This window comes from Myzus persicae, unplaced genomic scaffold (assembly GCF_001856785.1).
Source record: "Myzus persicae strain clone G006 unplaced genomic scaffold, MPER_G0061.0, whole genome shotgun sequence".
In the NCBI taxonomy this organism is placed as follows: domain Eukaryota; kingdom Metazoa; phylum Arthropoda; class Insecta; order Hemiptera; family Aphididae; genus Myzus; species Myzus persicae.
The window spans coordinates 50,348-63,012 of record NW_019104165.1 but is presented as its reverse complement, the minus strand read 5'-3'; the positions used below and the strand labels follow the sequence as shown (position 1 = coordinate 63,012).

The following is a 12,665-nucleotide window of genomic DNA, read 5'->3' as shown; positions in this document are numbered from 1 at the left end:
TTGAACACGTGTCTTCATTCATTGGACATCCATTTTCATATGCATACCTCAGACATTTTATATGTCCGCCCTTCGCAGACATAGAACATGTACGTTGGTCCCATGGCATCCATTTTCATGCGCATATTTCAGACAATCCAAGTATCCACTCTTCGCAGCCTCCGAACACGTATCTTCATCCCATGGGCTCCCGTTTTCATGTGCATACCTGAGACAGTCCAGATGTCCATTCATCGCAGCATTTGAGCACGTTTTTTTGTCCCATTCGCATCCATTTTCATGGGCATACCTAAGACACTCCAAGTATCCACTCTCCGCAGCCTCCGAACACGTGTCTTCATCCCATGGGCATAAGTTCTCATATAAATATATCAGACAGTCTAAGTGTCCACCCTTTGCAGCCTTAGAACATGTGTCTTCGTTCCATGGGCATCCATTTTCGTGTGCATATTTCAGACACTCCAAGTGTCCACTCTTCGCAGACTCAGAACACGTGTATTTACCCCAAGGACTTCCATTTTCATGAGCATACCTAAGACAGTCCAGGTGTCCATTCATGGCAGCATTTGAACACGTTTTTTTGGAAAATGAGCATCCATTTTCATGTGCATATCTCAGACAATGCAAGTGTCCACCATTCGCAGCTCTGTAACAAGTACTTTTGTCCCATGCGCATCCATTTTCATGTGCATACTTAAGGCACTCCAAGTTTCCACTCTGCGCAGCCTCAGAACATGTGTTTTCATTCCATGAGGATCCGTTCTCATGTGCGTACACCAGGCAGTCCATATTGCCTGAGATCGAGGCTTCATCACAAGCTGATTTTTGGCGCATTGACAAATCGTACCAGGGTACGCCAATCTCACAAGCGAACCTCATACATTTGATGTGTCCGTAAAACGCGGCTTTCTCACATATGTTTGTGATCAACATGTCATGGTAGACTGCTTGCACCTTGCCAAAAATGGACCGCCGATCACCAAGCAATTCAAAACCACCCTTATCCATGTTCTGTTTCAAGATTTGGAAAAGCGTTTCGCAACAAATCTGAAAATCAACGTCTGGAACATCCAGCTCGTGGTACCTGTCACGCTGGATCTCGTTGCAAGCGTTGTAAGCCGTTTTCAAGAGACTGAGTACAGTGTATGTTCTCTCATCGTCAGCAGTCATCATGGCTGTCTTTTCCAAACAACTCGTTGTCAGAATATTTGTACTGTAAGAAAAAATAAAAACCAACATTGAAATTATTATATACCTATACAAGACTACTTGAGCAGAAGAGGGTGCCTACAAAACAAATATAAAAAAAATAATTACAGATTGTGTTTGGTGACTACAGAACGCGATTAATATTTCATTAATTGCTTTGACAGTTCGTGTTTCTAAGTTGTACTCGTCATCATTTTATAATTTAACTTGTTAATCAATGTGTATTATGACATAATTACCAACTCATTTACCTAACCTTGCATTGTTAATGAGTTATGAGTTAAAAGTATTTAGTAGCTTAGGAGAGTGAAGTAGTGGATAACATTCTTTTTTATTCCCAAGTGTTTTATTTTTTCAAATGACATCAAATTATTTAGGTAATAAAAAAGAATATTACACAAATACTAACCATTTTAGAGCAATGACTGCCCTCATTGCATTTGCCATTTGGCAATGATAATATTCTGTAAAATGTTTATAAATTCTAATAACAGTATTTTTATAATTATTTGTTCGTAAATATTGTATCAATAATTGTAGTATAGATGTTTTAAATATACTTCAATGGTTGTGAACAAAATATTTTCGGGACATTAAAAAGATAACTTTGAAATATAACGTTAAGCTTTTGTTCTCCTTTGATATAGATGGTAATATAGTGCTTTACCCCAATGTATATAGTATGCTCTCATTATGTACTATACAACAGAATATATTAAATAGATAATACTTATTCTACCATACTCGTAATTTATTATGTAAATATCTGCATAACATTTTCGATATACGTATGTCGTTGTAATCGTCGAAGCGGCGGATACCATGACAATATTAGCTTAAAAATAAAATAAATTTATTTATAGAAGCGAAAACTTCTTTAGGCGCGTTTAGCACTTTTTATGGGTACTGAATTTAACTGAGCCGTCACGCTCGGCTATGTAACGCTCATTCGGGTGGAGTCGGCTCGAGTCGACTAAGCATGAGAGGAACAGTCAGCAGAATGAGAGAGAAAGATACTCTCTCGGCAGAATTGGTTAGAGTTAGGTTAGGTAAGGTTTGTATGTATTTCTTATTATTAATTTTGCCTTGTTGAAGTTTTCACTTCTGTCGAGTGGTCTTATGCACACACATTTTTTTATCTATATTTACTATTCGCCGAACACCGATATCAATACATAACTGTGAGGTTGTGTTTGGTAGTTACAGTGGAGCGTCTATTATCCACACTAATTGGGACCGAATAGGGATGAATAATCGATTTTTGCTGATAATCAAACAACCATTGAAAATTATTTAGGTTCAAACGAACTAACTAAATTTAAGATTACAACGTACAAATATTGGAGTGAGCCGTAGTAGATAATAAAATAATCTCGCATTTCATAATATAATAATATAATATAAATAATAACGTTAGTTCTTTGATATAACATAACATTATACTTTATAGTGCACGATAAAAGGAACATAACGAATGATAAAACTAAATTAAATTAAACTAAAAATAAATTTATACACAAACATTTTGTAGTGCGGATAATTGACGGGCCGGATAATTGATGTGCGGATAAACGACGCTCCGCTGTAGTTAGTAAATTCTACACACATTTGAGTGTTATAATTTATGCCTATTGTAGGTGAGTTAACTAATGAAATCACGTTCTTCGTTACTGCTTTTTAGTTTATAAAGTGTGTATTGTATGTAATATGTACTGTTTCTTGTCTGTGTCTGAAACTTTAGAAGCCGTTTCACACATTTCAACAAACTGTAAGTTCATTGCCAACGGTAATAATTATTTATTATTCTATGAATATTTATTAATACAACGACTATCGTTACGATAAAAATTTAGTTCGTAGTATTATTTAGTATGTTTAATAAAAAACTATTATCATACTTTTACCTATGCAAGCCTTGAAAAAACAAAAAACTCAAAAAACTAACACCTTGAACGTTGTAGGTATGAGTTATTAAATTGTTTGCGTCTTTCGATTACCATTTATTATTTTACCTATGAATTGCAACTACATTGTTTGTACTTAAAATTATTTATAATCATCAAGATAGCCTAACTTTAAGTCTTGAAATATTAATTTACCATAAAAAAATTCTTAAATAATATAATGAAATAAGAAATACAATAATTTGAGCTTAAATAAACAGTAATTTTATATGAGTGTTTTAGTTAAGAATTTCAACCAAATTTGTAAAAATCACGAAAAATTGCAAATTATTTTGAGTTAAAAATGCATAAACATTCTTCTTTTCAAATCTTAGATTTTAAAATTTAATACAAGATTCCTTATAAGTTTGTTCAACTAAAAAAAAATTTCTACCTTAATGTTAAATTGAATTTGTATGCAAATTTGAAGTTAAAATATCTATAACAGTGGATATTCACTCGATTTCTCATGTTGAAATTTTCTTATTTTGTTGTAATTAAAAAACGAATAACTGTATACACTTGAGTCTTGAATTTACACCATATGTTTGATTTAACTATTCATATACTTGATAACATTTTCAAAATATTTTGACCGTTTTGAGCTGTTTAAGGAAATTTTCAAGTTTCAATTTTTTTTTTCAATATTTAAAGTTCAAATTTTGACAACATATATCAAATTTAAAATGTAAAAACTGTTTTGTATTTAAATATTTATAAAATGTTCAATTTTTATATCTAAAGATCAAAGATTTAAAACAATGTTGCACATTAGTAGTTTATTCTGTGACCAAAAAATCTAAAACATTTATAAAAACAGTAATTTTTCTAGATATTTTATGTTAAAATGTATACGAAATTACTTTTTGTTAAGTAACCAAGTTCTTTTGTTGTAATTTAAATTATTATTCGTGGATGCCCACTTGACATCTTTAGAGTATATTATTATAATTTTCACACACAGTAACTTTTCAGATATAACTAAATTACTTAAATCACAATAACATCATCAAATATATTAAATTACTAAGAAATATTATAGACTGACGGATGGTCTTCGCTCAGAATCGTTTCGCGTATGCAATGGTTTTATAACATTGAGTTCAAATTTAATATCAGCCATTACAGTGATAGACGTCTTGTAACCTACGACCGTACAGTACACCAACATACTAGCTTTTAAATCATTAATTTTTTTTCAAATTTAATTTATAAAGATCGTCTTAATTTGAATTTGGTAATTTATATTTATTTTTAATACATGAATGATTGAGGCATTTATCAGCTCATTAAAAAAAATCTATGGCTGGATAGCGAGTTAAAAAGTTAAAGTTAAGTTAAAAAGTTAAGTTAACTTTTAATTAAATTTCTTAACGAGTTATTTTTATTTTCAGAAGTAATTTCTAACTTAACGAGTTAATTTATTTTAAAGTCACATTAATTAATTTATTTTTCCTAATATCAATTTCAAAGATTTAGAATTAAATTTTGATGTATACAACTTATTTATATATAAAAAAATAATAATAATAATTGTCTGAATAATCAAATATTATTTATGTTGTATATTATTCTTTCGTTCTACATATTGAAGACTGCCGGAGTTCGCATTATTTCTGAAAATTATGAGATTTCAATAGGTATTAAAATGAAGAATATTATGTACAACCATCTACCTATAAAATGTGTGAAACAATTTACGAGTATTTAAAAATATGTTAATCAATCATAATAAATAATAATATTTGAATAGCTTATTCCCAAAAAATATTACTTTTATTATTATTAATATTATTATTAAACATAAACGTTACAGGACTATACTATACGGCAATACGGATAATCATTATTTTGAAAAAATAAAAACATATTATTTAATTTCCCAGTACACACGTATATACTATTGTCTATTATACTCTTAATTTTTCTAATTAATAGTTGTTGTTATATTTATGTTCACATAAATGATGGACAGCACCGATAACTTGGCCCGCAGTGCAAATAATTCAAATTTCAAACCAGTACCTACTTACCATTTACTTTAAATAAACGAAGAAACTATTTAATCACACAGTGGATCGATTATTATTTATTAATTAGTAATAATATACCTGTTTATGAGGTATAGACCGTGGCAAGGGCGTATTTAAGGGGGGGCGAAGGGGGCATTCGCCCCCCCCATCACTCGTATTTTTTCTATATAATACATTGATTGAATTAAAACAAATAATTTTGTTAAATGTAATTATTTTCGTTTGATAAAGACCGTAAATCGTAATGATATCGTACTTAACATAATAAGAATTTTATACCTGCACTGTGGTCACACTGATTTCGTCGTGGTGATAATATTCATAGTTTTTGTTTACATCCCGAGTAAGCGCCGGCTACCACGGAATTAGATAATAGATATAGTCATATAGATAATAATCCGTGCAGGCTACTAACTACAACTACTGAGCAGTGAGCTATCCGTTTTCATATGCAGCCATATTGTATTGATCCGTCGTCTGCGGTAGCGCTATTACGAGTTATACATTATTGTATCATGTATTTTGTTTTAAGTTCATAAGTATTTAATAAAATCTAAACTAGGTCAATATGAGTAAACGCAAAGCTACCTACAAAACCCAAAGTTTATTATCGGGATGGCTGGACAAACGCCCGAAAAATGAAAATGCTAATGATACTTCTCCGAAAACAATTGAAGATACTTCTAAGACTCCGTGTAAATTAATTCTCAATGTCAATAGTGAAAAACCGATTGAAAAACTGTCAAATTGTCCAGATCTACCTCAAAGCAGTCTGCAAACAATTGAAGATACTTCTAAGACTCCGTGTAAATTAATTCTCAATGTCAATAGTGAAAAACCGATCGAAAAACTATCAAATTGTCCAGACCTACATCAGTGTCTGCAAACGACAGAATCTACAGAATCTACTGTTAATAAAGGTAATTTTCGAGAGACTCTAAAATTTAGAACTTTATGTGGGGATTCCATTCTTGAAAATCATCTAATGTCGACTCATTCTAAAGCTACTTATATAAGTCCAATCATACAAAACGACATTATCGAATGCTGTAAAGTTTATATAACTGAACAAATTCTTAAAGAGGTCCAAGAAAGTAAATACTACAGCATAATTTTCGATGAAACTACAGACATAGCTCATGTTTCACAGATGAGTTTAGTTTTAAGATATGCATACAACGGTATAATCAAAGAAAATTTTATTTGTTTCATTAATTGTCATGATACGTATAATGAAAAAGAAACTGAAGATGAGGATATAATGGAAAAAGACCCTATTACATTTGAACCTAAATTAACTGGTGATATATTTGGTGAAATTGTGCTTAATATGTTAAAAAGTTTTTCACTTAATCTTACTAACTGTGTTGGTGTAGGCACTGATGGATGCAGTGTCATGGTTTCTACAGTACGAGGAGCTGTTTGTAAAGAAAAAATTAGTTTCGCCCCCCCCCCCATGGTCTCAACTCAAATACGCCCTTGGACCGTGGTAGGTGGAAAACCCATAATGATTTTAAGTTTTAACATATTAACTATTAAACAATAAATTCGTTGTGTCGACAACAATTATTATTTGTCCATTATATTTTGTTTGCTTCCAGTGACCTGTGTGCCGTGCGGTGTAACTTGTAGTTGTTAATATAAGTTGAAACAAATAACCATCATTTTTTAAAACTTATATAATATGAAAAAAATCTTTATTTATTTTGTTAGATTTTAGAATTGATTGAACTGATTGAAGATTGAAGTATAAAAGTAGTATTTACTAAGTACCTACTGTAGTCTGCAATTAGTACAATTACATTTTTTAGAATAGTAAAACCTCCATTAGATTATATTATTTGTTGAGCTTTAATAAAAAAGGTATGATAATTAATTGTACTTATTTTTAATTAAGTTAAGTAACTTTTTCAACTTAACTTTTAACTTTTAACGAGTTAAATAAATAAGAAAAGTAACTTTTAACTTTAAACTTAACTTAAATTGTTCTATAATAACTTAACTTATTGAGTTAAACTCTAATGAGTTAACTTGTCCAGCCTTGAAAAATCACAGGGTGTATTAGGCCTAAGAGCATGCATATGTCAGTGGTAGCTATAAAATGCAACGTGTGCAAAACAAATAACATTCAGTAGGTCATTAATTAACAAGGATAGGACCTAATTGTAATAAAAGATTTACATATCACATGTACTTATTTTTATCAAAATTTGTGAAAAAAATTAAAAATATGTAACAAAATTTGGCGCCATATTTGGAAGCAAAACGATTTTTTACTCAGCGATGAACATTCCACATAAGTCGATGTCCCCAAAATACTTCATATTAGCTACATAAAATGGTGTGGATTCAAAGTGCTAATTATTCTGTTTGATTTAGTCCTGTCTGCATATCTCTAATTATTTTAATATGTATAAATTCATAGTCTTTCCTGGATATAAAATATGAACATTTTTTTAAACTTAATATCAAATGTGTCATCGTGATTTTTTAAATTTATTTTATGATTATTCAACAATGCAAAAGCTTTCTGACAAACAAGGTTTCGAATTGTTTTATCGTGTGTACTAAAAACTAAAATTTGTAGCAATGTAAGTATAATTATTTTTTGAATTAAAATTGTTCATTAAATTGTTAGTTGTATTTATAGAGGAGGTAGTTTCTAGATTTTAAATTATTTGTTTAACTTTTTCTAATTGCTCACAGTAATATTAAGTGGCTTTTACGTAACCCATCTAGTTAAAATACACTCTGTATGATTTAATTATTCTAAGTAAGTATAGCTACCTTATTATAATAAACTTCCAGCTTTAGGCATTTTAAAGTGATTAAAAAAAACAACAACAATTCGATAACAGATATCAGCTACACTACAAATTCCACGTGTACTAATCTAGGTAGAATGTCATACTGAAGTGTTACCTAGGCAGAAGTCGCTCGTGAGTTAATGTTCTGTGAAGACTTAAATTATGTAACATACATTTTTTTGTTCGTATGTTAAAGCTTTAAAACCATTATTTAGTAAAAATTCTGTTGTTTGGTATTTTTGTATTTTTAAAATAAGAACAAATACTTACAAAAATGTCAAAAGTAATAAATATTAGATAGATAAAAGTTTAATAGTTATTAAATAATGAATAAACAGCGACTAAGACGTGTAAAACTAATTAACGGCGTCGCAATGGCACGGCAATTGATGTGAACCTAGGTTCAATAGCGTCTATCATACTTGGCTTATTATTAGTTATTAATCTCCCCGGCCGCCAACGTCCAACCAACCTTTCCATTATATGTTTGCTGTTATGACTGAAACTGTCGAGCTTCAGTTTCGCTGAACCGACGAACGTCGTAGAAATAACTAAAATAGTATATTCATCGAGATAACTATTAATAGGTTTTCGATTTTGTGACCTTTAATTTAAAATAATAAACAATGAAAACGATATAATATATTTTCAATTCAAATAAATATATTTCTATACAATGGTATACATTATTTACAAGTAGCTGATTTTTTTTTAAGGGTCTCAAAATCTGAAAGTCTACTCTGACGACCCTCCCCTGTACCTAGGTAGGTACTTATCGACAGTGTATATTATAGCAAGTATTTAAGTACGTAAATGCCATTTTTATAACGTAGAGTATAAGATATTATCGTCAAAAATGACTTATCTCGCTTTTTTATTGAGCTTTCATTTTTTAGAAAAGCAAGTAATGTCTATCGTCGTCGAAAATCCATAAAAAAATCGGAAAAAAATAAAAAATTACTAAAATATTTATAAAATATATTATAATATACAGTTATTTTTATTAAATCATATTTTAAATTTCAGTACTTAACAATTGATAATTGTACAAAATAATTCGTGTTAATTGATAATTTTGACAAAATATAAGCTTTAATTGCTTATAAAAAATCGAGGGTTGGTTCATTATACTTAGAAATAAGATAAAAATAAAATTAAAAGCTAGCAAATTAAATGTTTTCTTTAAATATTTTCTTAATTTTTACTATCTTAGGGTTCTTTATTATATTTTCTATGTATATCTATATGTATCAAAAACAACAATACAGTCAATACTGATCTCATCCTTCATTCGAATGTAATATAATTGTTCGCCTTAATCATAAAAAACATTTACCGAAGATAACAACTATCAAAATATGCATTAAAAACATAAAATATACAAAAGCATACACTAAAAACTTTGAGTAGGTAGGTATTTTATCACATTGATACGCCCTAATTTCATCAAGATTATGTAATTTAATCTGATATGGTACAATAGACATTTAGCTTAGATAATATTATTATGTTATAATTTCCAGCTACAATAGATTAAGTGTTACATTATCTAGTATTTAAGTATATACGGTAAAAAAACCCCATACAAATTGCCCAAGTTACGCTCATCAATTCAACAGTAGATACCTACGAGTAAAATCAAAGTAAGTAATGATTTTTAGCTCGTTAATTTAATACAGATAATATACGAAGAAGTCAGTTAAGTTAAGTTATAAATTACTTTATACATTTTTATAACTATAATATAATATGGGAATTGTTATATAAATAGTAAATAATATAATATGTGGGCAAACAGCCTATCTTTTTTGTTTGTTTTTTGTGCAAAACAAATGTGATTCGTAAATTCATAAAAATAGTACACTAATGCTCAGTAATTCGTATTTTAAACACTTCTTTTATGACTATCTACTAAACGACTATCAACTATAATGTATTATCAACAGAAAATAATCATTAACACAAACCAATCATTCAACATTTCCTGTAAGTATATTATTCTTGGACATTTCTATGAACTATGGTACGTATCTAATATTTCATAAAGCAACAGAATTATAAATAAATGGTTATTGGGTAATATACAGTAAAAAGCTTAACTTAATTTAATAAAGCTATGCACAATTAACTTGAACTTAACATGTTAAAAGGGTTAAAAATGTAACTAATTAATTTAAAAATTGTTTCAAAAAAAAGTAACTAATTAATATTACTTAATTTTAATTTTTTAACTCGTTAATGCCCAGCCTTGTCTACGACTATAATATAAGTGATAATTGCATAAATATCAAATCATTATGAGCTAGCTATACAAGCTAGATAATCCATTAAAGTGTCAACTCGCATTGTTTCAAAAAGTTGTAACTTTTTTGAAAATATTAACTTGTCACGGTCTACGAGCACTACGAATAAATAAAAATACATTGACCTCTCACAACGTGTAAGCTGTTGTCGAGTGTCACGAACTCGACGAATAAATATAGTACATTAACATAATATTATGATTAGTAGTTGACCTTTCACAATGTATAAACTGTAAACCTAAAAACATAATTATTGCAAATCACATGCGATTCCCGGTACACAATTTTGAAATCGTAAAAACAAATTGTCCTTTTATTACTAACCACCTGTAAACGCTCAAGCCGACACCACAGATACGTAAGTGAGCCTGAAGTTTTTTTTCGAAACAATAATGTTTTTAGAATTTTAGATAATCAACTTAAATCGTTAAATGTATAATAAACATGTATAAATTCAGAGATAACAACGAAAGTAATAAGGTCTTAAGACTTACCAAGACTAAATATAATATATCATCATGTATGTTATTCAAGCTTTCAGACGATTCAAACTTATTTGTAAAGAATGGAGACCGCGCACGTAGTCGCTGCTGTTGCTACTGCTACTGCTGAATTCCATAGAAGTGCTGACGAGAGGTCAGCAGTGAGTTAGACGGAGTGCGTAATGCTACTACATCGGCCGGGCGATCAGGTGGTTTCCCCTACCACCGATGCAAGTGCTGCCTATTATACGCCTTGATAACAATACCTAGGTACAATATAAAATATTTTGTTATCTGTACAATGCACATATGAATATTATTATATACACTGTAGACACGTCACGTACATAATATTCTGTTAACATTGTGCTGTATATTTATGATGATAACAGAAATTTCTCGGCCGGATGAAAGTTATTTAATCGAACTCGCAAAAACATGTTATTCAATTGAAAATCGAAGTAACTACGAGTCGTATGCCTATCTTTTAAGTGGTGCACAAAATAAGGTGACAATATTATCGACAGTTCACACAATTTGAATTACTTGTATTATTTAAAAAATACGAGATACTTACCGCTGCGTGCTCGTACGTCCACCGATGTTATAAAGGAAAATATTGTAGCCTCATCACATCTAACTTCACTGGCCTGTCCCATCTTAACATTAAAATGTTACCACCTATTTGACATTTACATTAAATCATATTAATATATTGACGACTGTCTATAATATACTGCGATCCCCGTAGTTTAAAAAAAATGCTCTCATTTGTTAAGTCTATTTTTAAATTAAAATTTCTAATTGTTACATCAATTAATATACTAATTTTAATCCTACTACTTTAATAATTAACTATTTAATGTTTATCTGTATAATTTAAATATTAATATAAAGTTATAAGAAATAATCTTCTCGGAGATTTTTCTAGGTTTGAAGTTTAATATTTTTATTCTAACTAATAATAATACAACGTTTCTTGGTCTTCTCTCTTCGCAGATTGGCCGTGGTATGTTTATTACATGATTTGTATCATTTTATTCTTCTTCTCATTTATTTTTTTTTTTTTAATGTAAGTATTGATATCTTGGTTGTTTTTGGTTTTCTTGAATTCGATTTTGTAATATTGTTTTCTTATATCTGTATGCTATCTTTTAAATTGATAATTGCTGGTTTTTTCGTGTCTTCTTGTGAATGTTTGTTGTTTGTTTTTATAGTGGTTACTTAAATGCTCATTGTCTACTTTCAAAATATTTAATTCGTCAATTGTCTCTGAAGATTTTTCCTGATTTGTGAACACAAATATTAAAATGAAATTCGTATATTACGAATGAAGTTGGGTGCCACTGTATTCAATTATCTTTCGAATGGTACACAAAATAAGATGACAATTCCAGAATTTGAATGACTTTTATTATTTTGAAAACAAACACAAAAATACTAGACACTATCAAACATATAATATGGGCCTCGCTGGAGGAATGTGTGGTGATGTTATATAATAAGGAATTAAAATATTGTTGTCGCCTCTGCGCATTTAGCTTCTCTGGGATGACCTACCTAAACATTAAAATATTTTCAACTATTTTTCCATGCACATTAAAATAATTTAAATCATACTATATTGACGACCATTTATAATAAACTACACAAGTAATCAAGTAAGTATTTATTATTATCTTTAGAGAAACCATAGACTAGTTACAAAATTCAATTTGTATTTTATTTCTGTTGAGATGATTAATGTAATATTTCGAAACATTTTTTAAGTGCATAATTTTAGATATTAGAATATTAATATAGGTAAATATAAATATTAGTATTAATATTAGTATATTTTATATTTTAGATATATTAGTGCATATAAATGCATATTTTTTAACCTTTT

The 12,665-nt window shown here is 29.4% G+C and overlaps 1 pseudogene; it reads right to left on the bottom strand.

Annotated features, from left to right (window-relative positions):
• LOC111039493 overlaps positions 1-10,969 on the bottom strand; it is a 12,401-nt pseudogene extending 1,432 nt beyond the window's left edge.
• Positions 10,970-12,665: the final 1,696 nt, after the last annotated feature.